Source organism: Coturnix japonica, chromosome 2 (assembly GCF_001577835.2).
Source record: "Coturnix japonica isolate 7356 chromosome 2, Coturnix japonica 2.1, whole genome shotgun sequence".
Lineage (NCBI taxonomy): Eukaryota > Metazoa > Chordata > Aves > Galliformes > Phasianidae > Coturnix > Coturnix japonica.
The window spans coordinates 75,661,638-75,677,412 of NC_029517.1; positions in this window are offsets into that span (position 1 = coordinate 75,661,638).

A 15,775-nucleotide genomic window follows, 5' to 3' on the forward strand; every position below is an offset into this window, starting at 1 on the left:
CTGTGATGACTGGAGCAACTCCACTGGTGGTTGGTATGTCTAGTAGTTCTTTCACCCGTGCTCGTAGTGCAGAAGTAGGCTGATCATGCCACTTCCTCATGTCTTCTCCACAGTCACGTAGGTAGCGCCACATGGAAACACGCAGTGCAATCGTACTGTTGTTCCTTGCTCGAGCTGGGAAGAGTGTGCGTTTAATAGCTGAGACTTTTGATGATGCAGGTGAGGAGTAGGACTGGAATACTTTGATCAGATCCTGCATTAGACCTGGTGGCCTGTACAAGGATTGACCTTCATCAGTCGTTTCTGATACTATTACGGGATCATTACGATTAGTTGATGGAAACAATTTCTTGCACATTTCATCTAGTCGGTCTTCTAGCCGTGAGATGGCGGAAACTGCAGCACACAGTTGGGGGAGCTGCTGATCAACGGTTTGAAGTATTATAATCAGCTCAACAACTCGGGGCCATCTGTCCTCGAATCCTCTAGATGCTGTTACCAATGACTGTGCAATTCTCTCTGGTGCTGTACTTGTGATTTTCTGCCACATGTCAGGATTGGCCCTCACTCTCTCAGGATCATGTTCGCTTGGATCAGGGTTGTACAACATTTCCACCATGGCCAATTCCCTCAGGTACTGGATACCTTTTTGGACAGTATTCCAACTAGTAATTTTAGGTTTTAAAGCATCCTTGTAGGGGTACCTTTCTCTCACAGCTTCTAACAGCCGCAATCAGAGAGTGGCAGCTCCATCCGAACATCTGCTAATCCCTCTGTTGATACCTGCATCTTGGGCAATGCTTCCTAGTTGGCGAGCTTCATTACCATCTAGAGACAAGCTGTTGGCCCCGTTGTCCCAGCAGCGAAGCAACCAAGCAAGGATACCTTCATCTTGACTCCGTGTAAACTCCTTTCTTGAGCCTTGGATTTCAGTCAGCTTCAAAGGTCAATATTTATTATAATATATCAATTATTATAAGTGATTTCCTCCTCCTCATCAGTCTCTTCTTCATGCCTCTTGGTTTTTGCCTTTGCTTTTTTCGGTACTGCTCCATGCCCGGCACCTGGGTCTTCTGCTGCCCCCCCCTCTGCTTCTTCTTTTCGTTCTAGACGCATGGACACCCGTTTCCATTTCTTGCCTTCCACAGGGGCAACTCATATTGCTACTGATGCCTCCTGTGACTGATCAGAGTTAACTTGGGCTTGAATCTCAGATCAGAAACTCTCTCTCTACAGAATAGTATGATACAAAGCATGGTATGCATAAGCCAAACCCCACATAAGGTTTACCTCCTTAGATCTCTGACCCAAATACTCACTTAATTTCTCAGGGTTCCTTAGGTGTTCAAGAGTGAAATCCCATGACACTGCGGGTCCCCATGCTTCTAAGACTTTTCCTAAACCTTTCCATATTCCCTGCCAGTCATCATTCTCTGGTTCTGGAGGAGACTTCCGCATAGAACGAATGTATAGGATTACATATACATTCATTAATAGTGATAACATGGATACAAGTATGAACCCTATCTCAGTTATTGAAAGGCGTGCGGAAATCTGAGAGTACAGCCTAAAAAAAGCAGGTTTTTTTAGCCTGTACAATGGATTAAACATGGTGGTGTTTGTAAAATTGCCTATTCCATCTGGGATGCAAGTATTTGTAAGATTTGCAATTCCATCTGGGATGCAAGTGTTTGTAAGATTCACAATTCCATCTGGGGTGTAGATGCCAAAATTCGGACCATACCACATCTCATATAAGTACCAGGCAGGTGTCTCCATCAGTATCCACCTTATTAGGCCATATACCTGCACAATTCCACAACACCAAATTATGGTGTTAATAGTTGACCAATACTTTGAGAAGATCATAATTGCTTTCAATCCCTTAAACAGAGCAACTGGGATGAAGAGTGGATTCATAGCTGGCAGGCTCTGTAAAAGTCAGAGCTAGCTAGCTTTGCTCTAAGGGAGAAAGAAATCCCTTTGTTACCTATACAAAAGTTAGATAGCAATACTGAGAATGTGCAGCTGCCCTTAATGTTGACAATTTGTCTGGTATTTCAAGGTCACATTCTCAGTGAGCAGCTACAAAAAGATAACACTCCCGTAACGAAGCTAACAAAGCTCTTTGAGAGCAAAGAGAGAGTCGTTCTAAAAGCTAAAAAGCTCTATGCCTGCATTCTCCACCAAAAAATCTGTCACGGGTTACTTAGATTTACCTATGCCCGTGACAGGGGAAGCCACCACATAGGGCCCCCTGGGGCCTGGAAAGGAGGGGGAAAAGGGGAATGGGATAAAAACAGTGGCAATCTAAGCAGGAAAAACTTATTTTACTAAATATGATATCAAAATACAGGATAACACAGTATAATATAATTTAGGCTAACAAATCAAACGAAACAGAGAGAGAGTCCCCGAAAACCGAGAGGCCTACTGTGAACTCTAGGCGACACGGCTGGAACGCTTCCCACTCTCCGAGAAGTTCGAGAGAAGAAGAAGAACACTCCAGCCTGGGAACAAGATTATATAGTGTCCTGGTCNGGAACAAGATTATATAGTGTCCTGGTCTCGTGACTCATCACTACCCCTGTTGTTCTCTGGGATATGTAGTCTTCTTCTGTGGACTGCACATTCAATAGAAGTATCCATGCTTTACATGATGTTATGATGTGGAATACTGATAGCAAAATTACAAAATTACAAAACCATGACACTAAGATATAAGGAAAGTTTGTAATTCATCTCCTCCTGGTGTGCCATTGAATTTGATCTATGATGAGCTGCTCTGGAACCCACTGCTGCCATTAGGAGTCAGTCTTGTTGATTTGGAAGTAGTGCTGGAGGCTGGAAATGGAGAATAATGGAGGGCTATTTCAGTGAAGACCTTGTGCAGATCAGTTGCAAAGCTGGGGCTTGTGTCAAGGGAGCCTTCACAGAAAGGTAAGATCACAACTAAACACTGCGATTAGAGTTCCTGAGGAGCGGGGGCAGACCTGACTCGTGGCAGCACTGATGTGGTGTGGGCAGAGCCAAGAACAACAGTGGTGGTTTTAAAAAGGCCACTGAAAGCACCCCTGCATGTATAAAACCAGGCCAGCCAGGAGCGCAGCAACCCTGAGGTGTGATGAACAGGATGAGCAAACAGGGAATGGTGCATTAAAAGGGCAGCTTGGGAGCTGTCCCAGTTCAGTATCACAGGCAACCTCCATCCTAACCTACCTCAGTTCCCCAGGTGCTCCTACAAAATAGATTTGAGGCTCTGGAACTTGGGGAAGAGGTGAGTGAGGATGTGGTGGGAGGTCCACCTGTGAGGTTGTCTAGGGTGAGGTGGTCAACTCCACACCTCAAGGCTGCCTCTGCCAAGAAAGAAAGAAGGGTGATTGTCATAGGCAGCTCCTTTCTGAGATGAATGGAGAGCCCTATGTAGTTCAGCCAGACCCTACCCGCATGGAAGCGTACTGCCTCCCTGGGGCCTAGCTCATTGTTATTTCTAGGAAACTTCCTAATTTGATTTGCTTTTCTGATTATTATCCTTTGACGTTGCTGTCAAATAACCCAATCGTCCCGGAACCTTGATAGTCTGAGGGAGAGAGGCACAGCCATGGATGCCATGGAGTCTTCTCACAATTTACTGCTGCATCACATGGCTTATGAATCAGCACGGCTTCCACATATGCGCATCCCATACACCTGCTACACAACCCCACACGCACATGACCCTTCTCACTCCCAGAGTCCTCTCTTGCATAAAACATGTAATCACAGAGCATCTGGCAAAGTGCTTCTTCATATTCCCATTCTATGGTTCCACTTCAGCTGCTTTGGCTGTTGTTATCTTAGCAGTTCTTTACTCAGGCCTATCCCCCAGCTGACCTTATTCCCCAGCATCCTTTATTGACAGTTTAGGTCAGAAGCAATGAGGTCACTGAGAAAAGCCTGAGGACTATCAAAAAGGACTTCAGAGGACTGGGGCAGGCAGTGGACAGAGCTGGCCTACATTCAGTGGCAGGGAGGCATACTGAGATGAGCTGGAAAACACTCCTTATAAAAACATGGCTGAGAAGCTGGTGCAATCAGGGGATTTTTTTTTTTTAATTTTTTTTTTTTTGACCAGGGGATAGTGTACTTGGTGCCTGGCCTGAGGGCTGCTGATGACTCTTACCTGTCTCAAAGGGAGAAGCGGTTCTGAGCCTAGGAACTGGCAGGGCTCATTGAAAGGGCTTTAAATGAGGTTGGACTGGAGAAGGGGATAGAATCAGCCCCACTGGAGATGAGCATAGGGGAACAGTGATGGGACTGGGGCTGAGGCAAGGGGCTCAGCTGAAGAGCACACAGCACAGGCAACAAGAAGTCACTGTGTGGCAGGCAAACTATGACTTAGTTGCCATCACAGAAACACGGCAGGATCACTGCCATGGCTGGAGCACTGCAGTGGATGTCTATAAGCTCTTCAGAAGTCATCCCTTCTGAAGGAGGAGTGATGGCATGACTCCATGTTAGAGAGTATTTTAATATTGTTGAGCTCAGGGCTGAGAAGGATGAAGTTAAATCTCCATGGGAAGGGATCAGAGGGAGGGCTGACAAGACTGGCATCCTGGTGGGAGTCCCTTACAGACTGCCTAATGAAGATGAAGAGACAGATGAGGTGTTCTATGAGCAGCTGACAGAAGTTGTGCAATTGCCAGCCCTTGTCCTCGTGGGGGACTTCAACTTCCCTGATATATGCTGGGAATACAACACAGTGCAGAAGAAGCAGTCCAGGAGGTTTCTAGAGTGTATGGAAGATAACTTCCTTCTGCAACTGGTGAGACAGCCTACCAGGGGAGGTGCCCTGCTAGACCTGCTGTTCACAGAGAAGATATGGTGGGAGATGTGGAGACTGGGGGCTGTCTTGTACAGAGTGACCATAAAATGGTGGAATTCTTGATTGTTGGTGAAGACAGGAGAGGGGACAGCAAACTGCTACCTTGGACTTCTGGAGGGTGGACTTTGAATTGTTCAGGAGACTAGTAGGAAGGGTCCCTTGGGATTCAGTCTTGAAGGGTAAAGGGGTCCAGGAAGGCTGGCTGCTCCTCAAGAAGGAAGTCTTAAAGGTGCAGGAGCAGGCTGTCCCCCTATTCCATAAGTGGAACTGTCAGAGAAGAAGACCAACATAGATGAAGAAGGAACTTCTGTGGTTCCAGGAGAAAAAGATAATCTACCTCCTGTGGAAGAAGGGACAGGTGACTCAGGGAGAATACAAAGAAGTTCGTAGGATATGCAGAGAGAAAATTAGAAAGGCAAAAGCGCAGCTTGAACAGATCTTGGCTGTTACATAGAAAGAGAACAAAAAACTTTTTTACAAATACATAAGCGGTAAGAAGAGGGCTATGGAGAATCTCCACTCTTTACTGGATGCTGTAAAGAACATGACCACTGAGAATAAGGAAAAGGCTGAAGTTCTCAGTGCCTTCTTTACATCTGTCTTTAAAAGTCAGACCAATTATCCTCTGGATACTCTGTCCCCTGACCTGGAAGTCTGAGATGGGGAGCAGAATAAACCACCCACAACTGAGACAGAAACTGTTAGAGACCTACTACTCCACCTGGACTATCACAAGTCCATGGGGCCAGATGGGATCCACTCAAGGGTGCTGAGGGAGCTGGCAGAGGTGACTGCCAAGCTGCTTTCCACCATCTGTCAGCATTCCTGGTCAACTGGAGAAGTCCCAGAGGATTGGAGGTTTGCCAGTGTTACTCCTGTCTACAGGAAGGATCATAAGGAGGATCTGGGGAACTACAGGCCTGTCAGGCTGACCTTGGTGCCAGGGAAAGATTAAGGAGATCATCTTGAGGGAGATCACATGGCATATGTGGGACAGTCAGAGGATCAGGCCCAGACAGCAAGGGCTCATGAAAGACAGGTCCTGCTTGACCAACCTGATCTCCTTCTATAATCAAGTAACCCACCTGGTGGATGAGGGATGAAGGAAAGGCTGTTGATGTAGTCTACCTAGACTTCAGCAAAACCTTTGACGCCCTTATACTGCAGTATTCTCCTGGAGAAGCTGGCAGCCCATGACTTGGACAAATGCACTCTTTGCTGGGTAAAAAACTGGCTGGAGGGCCAGGCCCAGAGAGTGGTGGTGAATGGAGTTGAATCCAGATGGCAACTGGTCATGAGTTGTGTTCCCCAGGAGTCGGTATTGGGTCCTGTCCTCTTCAACATTTAATTGACAAATTGGATGGGGGATGGAGTGCACCCTCAGGAAGTTTGCATGTGACACCAAGTTGGCAGGAAGTGTTGATCTGCCTGGGGGTAGTGAGACCCTACAGAGGGATCTGGACAGGCTGGATAGCTGGGCTGAAGCCAACGGGATGAGGTTCAACAAGACCAAGTGCTGGGTTCTGCACTTTGGCCACTACAACCCGAGGTGATACTACACATTTGGGGCAGAGTGGCTGGAAGACTTTGTGGAAGAAGTGAACCTGGGTGTTGTGCTGGTTGACAGTTGGCTGAGCATGAGCCAGCAGTATGCTCAGGTAGCCAAGTCCAGTGGCATCCTGGCTTGTATCAGGAATAGCAGTGCCAGCAGGAGAAGGACAGTGGGTCATCCCTCTGTACTCAGCACTTCAGTAGTGTGTTCAGATTTAGGCCCCTCGCTGCAAGAAAGACATCAAGGCCCTGGAGTGTGTTCAGGAAAAGGTAATGGTGAGGGGTATGGAGGAGCAATTGGAGAAACTTGGATTGTTTAGTCTGGAGAAGAGGAAGCTCGTTACAACTACTTGAAAGGAGGTTGTTCTGAGGTGGTGGTCTGCTTCTTCTCCCATGTAACTAGTGAAAGGACTAGAGAGAATGACCTCAATTTGTGCCAGGGAAGGTTCGTGTTTTATGTTAGAAAAAATTTCTTCTCTGAAAGTGTGGTCAGGTGCTGGAACAATCTGCCCAGGGAGGTGTTGGAGTCCCTGTCCCTGGAGGTGTTTGTGACACATTTAGGTATTGTACTAAGAGACATGGTTCAGTGGGAAGTTACTGGTGGTAGGTGGACAGTTGGACTAGATGACCTTGGAGGTCTGTTCCAACTTTGGTGATGATTCTGTGATAAGATAGGAGTGGAAGCCTGCAGCTGCATGCAGAAGCTAGAGATTACATTTCTATTATTTTAAACATATGTATTAATCGTGACTCAAAGCAGGGATGGCAATGGGAAACCAAAGCTGGAAAGGGTAAGGCAGGAAGAGGTCATGATTTTTATTTTAGACATAAATTATGTATTAATTATGGCATGAAGGAGGGGTCACTGTGGGGATCTGTAGCCTGAGGAGGACAAAAAGGAAAGATGACTTCAATTGCAAGTATATTTATTAAAGCATAACTCAAAACAGGGACTGGATGGAAATCTGCATCTGGAAATCATAGGGCAATGGGAAATACTGCGTGGGGTGGGGGGGTGGCATTATTTTAAACACATGTATAAGTCCTTGGCTCAAAGCAGGCAGTAGGGTGGGAAACTTCCGTGTGAGAATGGCATGTTGAGGAGAGAGGATCTTGAAGGTTCTTCAGACGTGTTCAGAGCTGGTGAAGACTGCTGAGCTGAATTTCCTGGAGCTGAAATTCAGACCCACCTGAGAGATGGGTGGTTTGGGTTTCCTCAGCCTTCTCCTGGCAGCCTGGATGTGCCTATGTGACTATGGCAGAGTGCATAACCAGGGAAAAAGGCAGCTGGCTCTAAAGACTGTATGCTTGGTGTAGTGAGATTTCTCTGGGGATGTCTGCAGCCACCAATATAACAGCAGACCATCTGCCTTTCTCTTGGCTGTGTCACTTGTGGAGATGCCTGAGTTCCAAGGCCATGGGCTCTCACCATGGGTGTTGCTTGGGTGCAGTTGGTCAGTGGAGCAGAGCTCTGTGCTGCATGCACTGACTCTTGTCTGGGCAACAGAAAGAATAATTCCCCAATATTTAGCCAAAAGGAGCAGGCTTGCATGCTTTGGAAAGCTGTTTTACTAGAGAAGGAGGATTTCTGTTTGAAATGGTACATGGCAGTGATTAGACAGGGAATGCTGATCCCATGAAGTGTCACAAAAACACTAGTGCCAATTAATTTTCCCATACCATGGAGAAAGCAGGACTTTTTCAAGGCCTGATCTGAAGTCATGCATTTGGCCAGCATTACTTGTATTATAGTCCTGAGCAGCGATGTTGCACAGGTTGATGCATAGAAGAGCCACTAAGCACTGTGGTGTCATTCCAAAACCACCTGTGCTGAATAACTTTCTCCTAAAAAATATGGACTGGTAGAACACACAGTGAGATTCATAACTCAAATATTATTTTATTGGATGCTAGCTTTAGTGATCATTTATTTGCTCCAAAGAGTAAAAAATATAGAAAAATTTTATCTAGATTCTGCTTCAGGTGCTTTTCAAAAGGCATAATTGGCACCTGTCTCCCTCCTGGCTCTGCAAATTATGCTTCTGTAGCCCTGCTACTGCTTCCATTTGAAATTCTCACAAAGAAGAACCCTCTTTATGCCTTTTGAGTCAGTGTGTGTGCATTTGTGTACGTATATACTTTTAAAGATCAGTTTTATTCCTAGAGAGATAGCAGCTTTTTCATAGCTAGTGAAAATCAGTACTTGTCTTGCTCTGTTTTGTCTGGATCTCAGCCTGAGATCCAGTGAAGGTCTGGAGACTCAGATCCAACTGTCTGCACTTTGTGTGCCAAACTCACAGCCCAGGCCTCAGCCCCATGTTACCTTCAAAAGCTCATCCTTCCATTTTCCACCTCTCCAAACAGGGAGGACCCACACGACCTTGTAAACTCAGGGTGTGACAGCATCTCAGAGTATCAGGGTCCCAGTTTCAGGCTTCAGAATCTTCCCAAAACTTCCATGGACACATAACAGCTTAAGCTCAAGATGTGAAGCTATTTTGTGCCTTGAGAGTTGGTAGGAATTGCCATGAGCGATAAAGTGGTTTTCTCTTGGTCCGTTCTTTCCTTGATCTTCTTAAGCAAGGAGAGTTTCTTTGTATCATAGATTTCAACCATAAATTTGTTTTATTGCCTCTTTGCAATATGAGACAAACAGGAAAAAATTGCTGTTTTAGTTTAGTTGGGAAAGTGTCAGATGTGAAAACTGTAGAAAATGAATCAAGTGTTTCTTGAATTTCAGCCCTTAGTAGCATATACTGTCTATTACAGATTTTCTAATATTGCTGTTTCTACTTGCTCTATGGTCAGACAAATTTTGTACTTTTAAGTTCCTCCCTCCTCTAAATTGACACATATAGTATCAAATATTCACAGATGGAAGGAAGCAGACAGAATAAGAAAGCAAATGAAAAACCATTCAGATTGTTACCTAATTGTTACGCAGTTGCAAATATGAACTGTCATTATTGATGGTGGAAGTTTTTGAGAGGTTAAGTAGTCCATGGATTAATTCAAAAATCTCACAAGGGTTGTTGATGATAAACGGTCAAGAAACACTTCCCTACATGATTGCTTCAGTCACTTCTTATTGAAATATATGCATGGCTTACTATTTGAGGATTGTTTGGAGATGTCTCAGGGGTGGCTCCTTTTTCATTCATGTCTACTGTGTTACTTTGGGTCAAGTACTCTTATTTCATAGATTATACTACTGGTTATATTTACGAGAGAAATTTGAACGGTGTGTATTTTCACTTGTGAGTTTGTGACGTCTGGTGCCTAAAAGACAGTACAAACAGCTAGATGTGGCTCAAAACACTAAATCCCCACATGGGACAGATCAGTAAGTCATCTGCTGCTGAAATTAGATACCAAGCACTTTGAGGGGCTGGAAATAGTGTTCTTATCCTCTGAAAAAATTCTGAGATTTTGGAAAAAAAAAACAAAACAACACACATCAAAATATGATGAAAATTTTTGAATATCATATTTAATCACTCAACATGTTCAAATCGATGCTTTGGGGTTTTTTATTGCTGTTTAATATGTATTTTGAAAAGTCTTTTTTTTTTTTTTTTTTAACTGAAGAGGTCAGGTTTCCTTTAAAAATGTTAAAAATCTAGATTCAAAACTTTTTTCCAAATCCTGCCAAAATGAGATATTTTCTGAAGCAGGGGTTTTGGTTTTTTGTTCCACAAAAACATTGATAGTCATGTTAATAAGTGCATTTGCTAATGAAAATTTTCCACAACTCCTAGTAGCCAGTGCTTTCTTAAATTCACCTTCTGAAAGTGCTCAGGATGCTAAAGGAAAACGACAGCTAATCTGGATTTAAGATTTTCTTTCTTGGCTCTTTAATAGGTTTTATCTGTGGAAGCAACAATTTACAGTGACTACTACAACTTTCTCTTGAATTTTACATTTCATTTTCCTAACATGGCAAGTAATATACAAATACACAAAGTGAACAGAGCTATCCCCAGCATTTCAAAAAACAATGAACCTTTAGCTCTCAGAAGATAACTCATGGCACAGCATAGCTCATATTGTTGCAATTTACACCTTCTTAAGCCTTCCCTTGGTTCTCTTATTATCCCTTTTCAGTACAGTTGTGTTGAGTGCCAAATCTCCCTGTTCCCCAGGATCCCAGGCTTTGAAGCCTTACTGTCCTCCAGTTCTGCTTCTGCAGTACTCACCCTCAAACCTTCAGTGATCACACTCTGTTTGATACTTCCCGGGGGCTTCACACTGCCTATTGATAGCATCTCTTTCAAATCCTTTTCTAAGCTTCTACTGCATTTCTCTCAAGCTTGAATTCATTCATGTCTAACCTGCTCAGACTACAAGATGTTAGAGATGTAAGAAGCTAGAACCTGATCTTTTAGGCAAAGGTAGTAATGTAAAACATAACTTACATGGAAAGCAAATCACAGCAAAAATTGCATTCACCCACTTCCCACTTCCTTCCCCTCCCCCCAAAACAAGAATCCCTATAGCTTTACAGCATTGATTAGCTGAAGAGTATGCAGGAGAACTAGGTTCCAAATAGTAGTGAGAATCAGACCAGCAAATGATATTAGATATGGGAAATAATAGGGAAGATGAAGCATACATTTCTGAAGTGTTAGCAGTGCAAGCATTTTTTTAAGGTGATGCTTACAGGCAAATTACCCTTGAGAGAGCTCACTGTGAACATAATGCAAAGCTCATGTAGGACTGATGTAAAATATTAGCTTCCTCTCCCCTGAATTTTACAAGTCAAGCACTGTGCTTGTCACCTTTGTATCTCATAGAAGTTTGCCAGATTGCCAGTGCCAATAGCAACACAGGAAAAGTTAGGTGTACACAAGAAACTCTTGGTGGACATCCAAACAAAAGAAGGAATACAGGGCAAAAAAGCATGAATGTTAATAATCTTGCCAGAGATCCTTTCTTCAAGGCTAATAGTTCAGTAACCTCCTTTGATGTATGACTTGAATATATCACAGCATCTGTGTGCCTCCAGCACCTCCCCTAATGCAGCCAGAATTAATTAGTAAGCAGGAATGGGAAGGAACAAATGACCCTGTATGATGCAGATGAGTTTGTTCTTACTGATAATGCAATGCTACCAATAATCCAAGTGGAATTTTAATAAAGCACATGTAGTGGCTCGTTCCCAGTAGCCAAAAGTCTGTGGTAGACTTCATGCCCTATAGCCCTTAATTATTCATCTCAATGAACAACAAAAAAAACCAGAGATGCCTAAGGTACTGGACAAATCTCTTGACCTGCTCAGACAGGAGATGAATGTCCATTGAATTCATTCTTCTATTTATCAGTTGTTTTCATTACTCCAAATCTAATAACGTTGTTTGCACTGAGGGGTAGCATTATCCAGCAAGTGAGCACATCAGCAATGCAAGGAATTCAGCTGAGTTTAATCTAAATGGTTTCAGAGGAGAAATCGGGTTTTTTTCTTGCACTTCTAGAATTAGTGAAAGCAAAATGTGACAGTCTTTGTCCACTTTCAGTTGTAAGCTCTACAATCATATGCTGAGATCAAGACAAGTTCTCTGTGCTTGTGTTTTTTTCTGCCTGTGGATGAGAAATAACTGGCAGTTTGTCTGAGAAACAAAAAAAAATCTTCAGTTACCCTGTTCTGGGAACTGCAGGAACATATCCAACATAAAAGGTAGTTGGAAGGGAAAGGCAGTTTTTCTGTACACACACTCTTTAAAATCCTTTGCAATAGCCCAGCTGCGTTTTTGGACATCAAGTATCCGTCTTGCTTCACCACAGCTCTCCCTCCTTTAAAACTTTTTAGGGATTTTTTTTTCCATGCAGCCCACTGTCTCTTATGAGAAAGAGTACAAAGATTCTCTTTTGTTGTTGGATTTTTGGTGGTTGTGACCAAAATACAAGACCCTACACTTGGCACTGTTGAAACTCGTACTGTTTATCCAAGTCTGTCTGTAGTGCCTTTCTCCCCTCTGGCAGATCAACACTCCCTCCCAGCTTGATGTCATCTGCAAATTTACTGAGTGTGCACTCAATCCCCTCATCAAGATTATCAGTAACGATAATAAATAGGAGTGGCCCCAGTGCTGAGCCCTGGGGGACACCATTCATGACTGGATGCCATCTGGACTTAACTCAATTGACCACAACTCTTTGGGCCTAACCATCCAGCCAGTGTTTCACCCAATGGAGCATATGCCTATCCAAACCATGGGCAAACAGTTTCTACATGAGGATGTTGTGGGAGACAGTGTCAAAGGCCTTACTGAAGTCCAGGTAGACCACACTGACAGACTTATTTGGATAATACTATAAATAATATCAATATTAACAACAACTAGGATTACTCCTAATGATTATATAAAGTCCCTTTTATACTCAAGAAAATATTCCACATTTAATGTTCTACCTATTTAATCTCTGTGTGATTAGCGAGATTGCTGCGGACCACTTTTATATTTATGTAAGTGTGTCAATGGTTTGTGGGACAGTTCAACCTTGTTTCATGACTAATGGGGCAAGGGAGAGAACCACAGAACCATGCCATGGGAGAGTGTGAAAGGGAAAAGGGGAAGGGGTAGTGAAATGGGACTGAAAACAAAAAAGCTGCAACAATCTGAGGAGAAAGGTTAATTTACTAAATATGATATCAGAATGCAAGATAACAATATAATGCAGTGTAAGTGGAATTTGAGCTAATAAATCAAATAAAAATGAGATAAGAGAGTGTCCAAAAACTTTAATGCTGAAAGCCTTAATGCTCTAGTGCCTTACTCTAATGCTGAGGGCAAAACAGCTAAGGGAGCACACAGCCGCAGGGATGAGCAGTGCAAGAAGGGATGTCATGTTGACTTGTGAACAGTTTCCTTTCCCTCTGAATGGAAAATGGAAACAGAACAGTGAAAGTCTTCTGGGATATGTAGTTCTTTTCTGAGAACCGGGTACCTGGAAATATTGACAGTCCATAGAACTGGAGCTTTAACTTGCAGTGCACCATATAAAATTATGATGTGGAATACTGATAGCAAAAATCATAAACCCATGACAAAGAGGCATCACTACAGAGATAAACAAGAGAACACTTAAGTACCCTTAAAGTTAATTTTTGGAGTCTAAAACAGGCTAAGTATAAACCATTTGGGGTTAAAACCATCTCTGAAAGAATAAAACTAATTCCCCAGAGTCAACTCAGTGACTTAATTCAATCAAGTTATACTGGGGTGAATTTGGGCCGCTGTTTTCTATTTTTTTCCAAATGTGTCTCTGTCCAGTGAACTATCCTGATAAAAATAATGAACTAATGAACTTCTCATCCAACATGCTGCTAAACTGTGTCTCCTGGTGAAACCTCAGATCTCCATCTCTACAAACAGAAGTGCATGTAAATAAAAAGGCTGACCCAGGGAGACTATCTGAACACAGGCCGCTGTTCAGAGTGGTGAAACAGTCACACAACTCAATGCATGATTGCATGAAGTGTCCGTGGTTCACAGCCACATTAGCCCTCTCATCAGCTGAATCATCTTGCCAGCCTTGCTTGACTCAGTGCCTTTTGGAACTGGAGTCATGAACTGGCCTTTTGTAGGATTATAGCTTTGAATTACTCAGTCATCTCTGTTGTCTGTGGAGCTCAAACTACCATTTCCAAGCTGCAGTTCCTTCCTCTGTTTAATTTTTGTTACTGATCTTTTCTTTAGTATGTTCTGTAGTATGATAGACACTGCCATGATGATATAATGAAACCAATTGCTTAAGCAAAGCAAGTTTCAGCTGAAAACTTGTTTAAATCTACTGAACTATTCGGTGGTCAGTCAAATATTGTGCCTACTCCACTGCTAGCTAGCTAGCTAGATGCAAAATAGATAAATGCTTTTAAGGGAATCTCAGTAACACCACCAGTGAAAGTGTGGATTAATCCTCTCATTCTTTGTTGGTGGGACAAGAGGTTTGGAGCTATAAAGAGCAAGGCACTTATAAGTGCCAACCCCAGGCAGAACTTGTATGTAACTGTGCCCATGATCTTGGTTGTGATTTGGTTTCTCTTAAATTTTAGGTATCATGACCATGCCTGAGCCAAGGATTGGCTGAACTTCTCATTTCTTATTCTGTTGCATTTTGCCATGAGGTTCTCTCTGGGCTCCTCTTTTTCTTTCCTATAAGTATCAGGAGGAAAAAATGAAGGCATTTTGACTTGATTTGGAATTGTATCAAAAAGGATGCAGTAGATTACCACTGTCCTCATCAGTCGTAGCCTGGGCTTGGGAGTCTCAGGCAGCCCGGGTAAGACATGAATTTCTGTGCAGCAAAGTAAGAGAAAATGTCTTGCTGTGTACATAACATGCATGTTAGACAAATAGAACAGGAACACAAATGTTTTTTTAGTTACAACTAAATGTAATTCCTGCTCCCATAGGTCTCTGAAATGCAATTCTGATGCTGCATACTCTAATGCGACTTGAAATCTTGTCTGCCTAAGCAAAAAACCTGACATTTTTATCCATTTTGCAAAGAGGATAGTTAGGTAGGAGATATCAGTTTAGACTGTTCAGAACACTGACTAAATGGTTTTCAGTGAAATGTGGTCCCTGATTTTCCTACAGAATGAGGGGAAGATCCGCTGGTTGTTTCTGGAATCTTAATTGCCTGACTTGAAGCTGGGCTCAATGCTTACCTTTTCTCGGTGCTCAGGAACCTTCCTTCCTCACCTTTCAAAGATGACAGACATGAGCTCTCATAGTGACTTACATTAGCTCACTCAGCACCCTTGAATATGTCCTCTTTTCATCCCTTGGACCTGTGCATGCTCTGACTCTATCTTCTGCTCCTGCAGGGAATCCTTCATCCCACACACTCTGCAGGGAAATAGGAAGCTTGCTGACACATCTTGCACCTGGGAACCAAGGGAAAGCATTCCTCAGCTGGTAAATCTAGTTTATTCTACTGGTGACTCTTACCAGACAGTAAATTCTTCTTACACTTTGCCTTCCTGCACAAATAGACGTCCTTTCTAAGGGTGGGAGAGCATTTTGTCTCCTGGGTTACAGCACATAACTCCTTGCTTCCATCCAACTTCTTCAAAACTGCTCTAATTTCACAGCATCTGCATCTTATTTTCTCCCACATGAGGATATTGCCAGATTACTTTTTAACAGCAGTACCCTGGCCATACACTTGATTAAATTTTGTTGTGTCTTTCATAACAAGTATGAAGGGTTTGAAATAAATAATATAGGAATTTTATTCAAAGTTCTGCTATATTTCTAACTAGACTGCAAATAGAGAAAGACATGTCCTACCCAGATATTATCTTAAAAAACTTTCTATAGTGATCTTGCAAAATACTGAAATTGCATTTTTCAT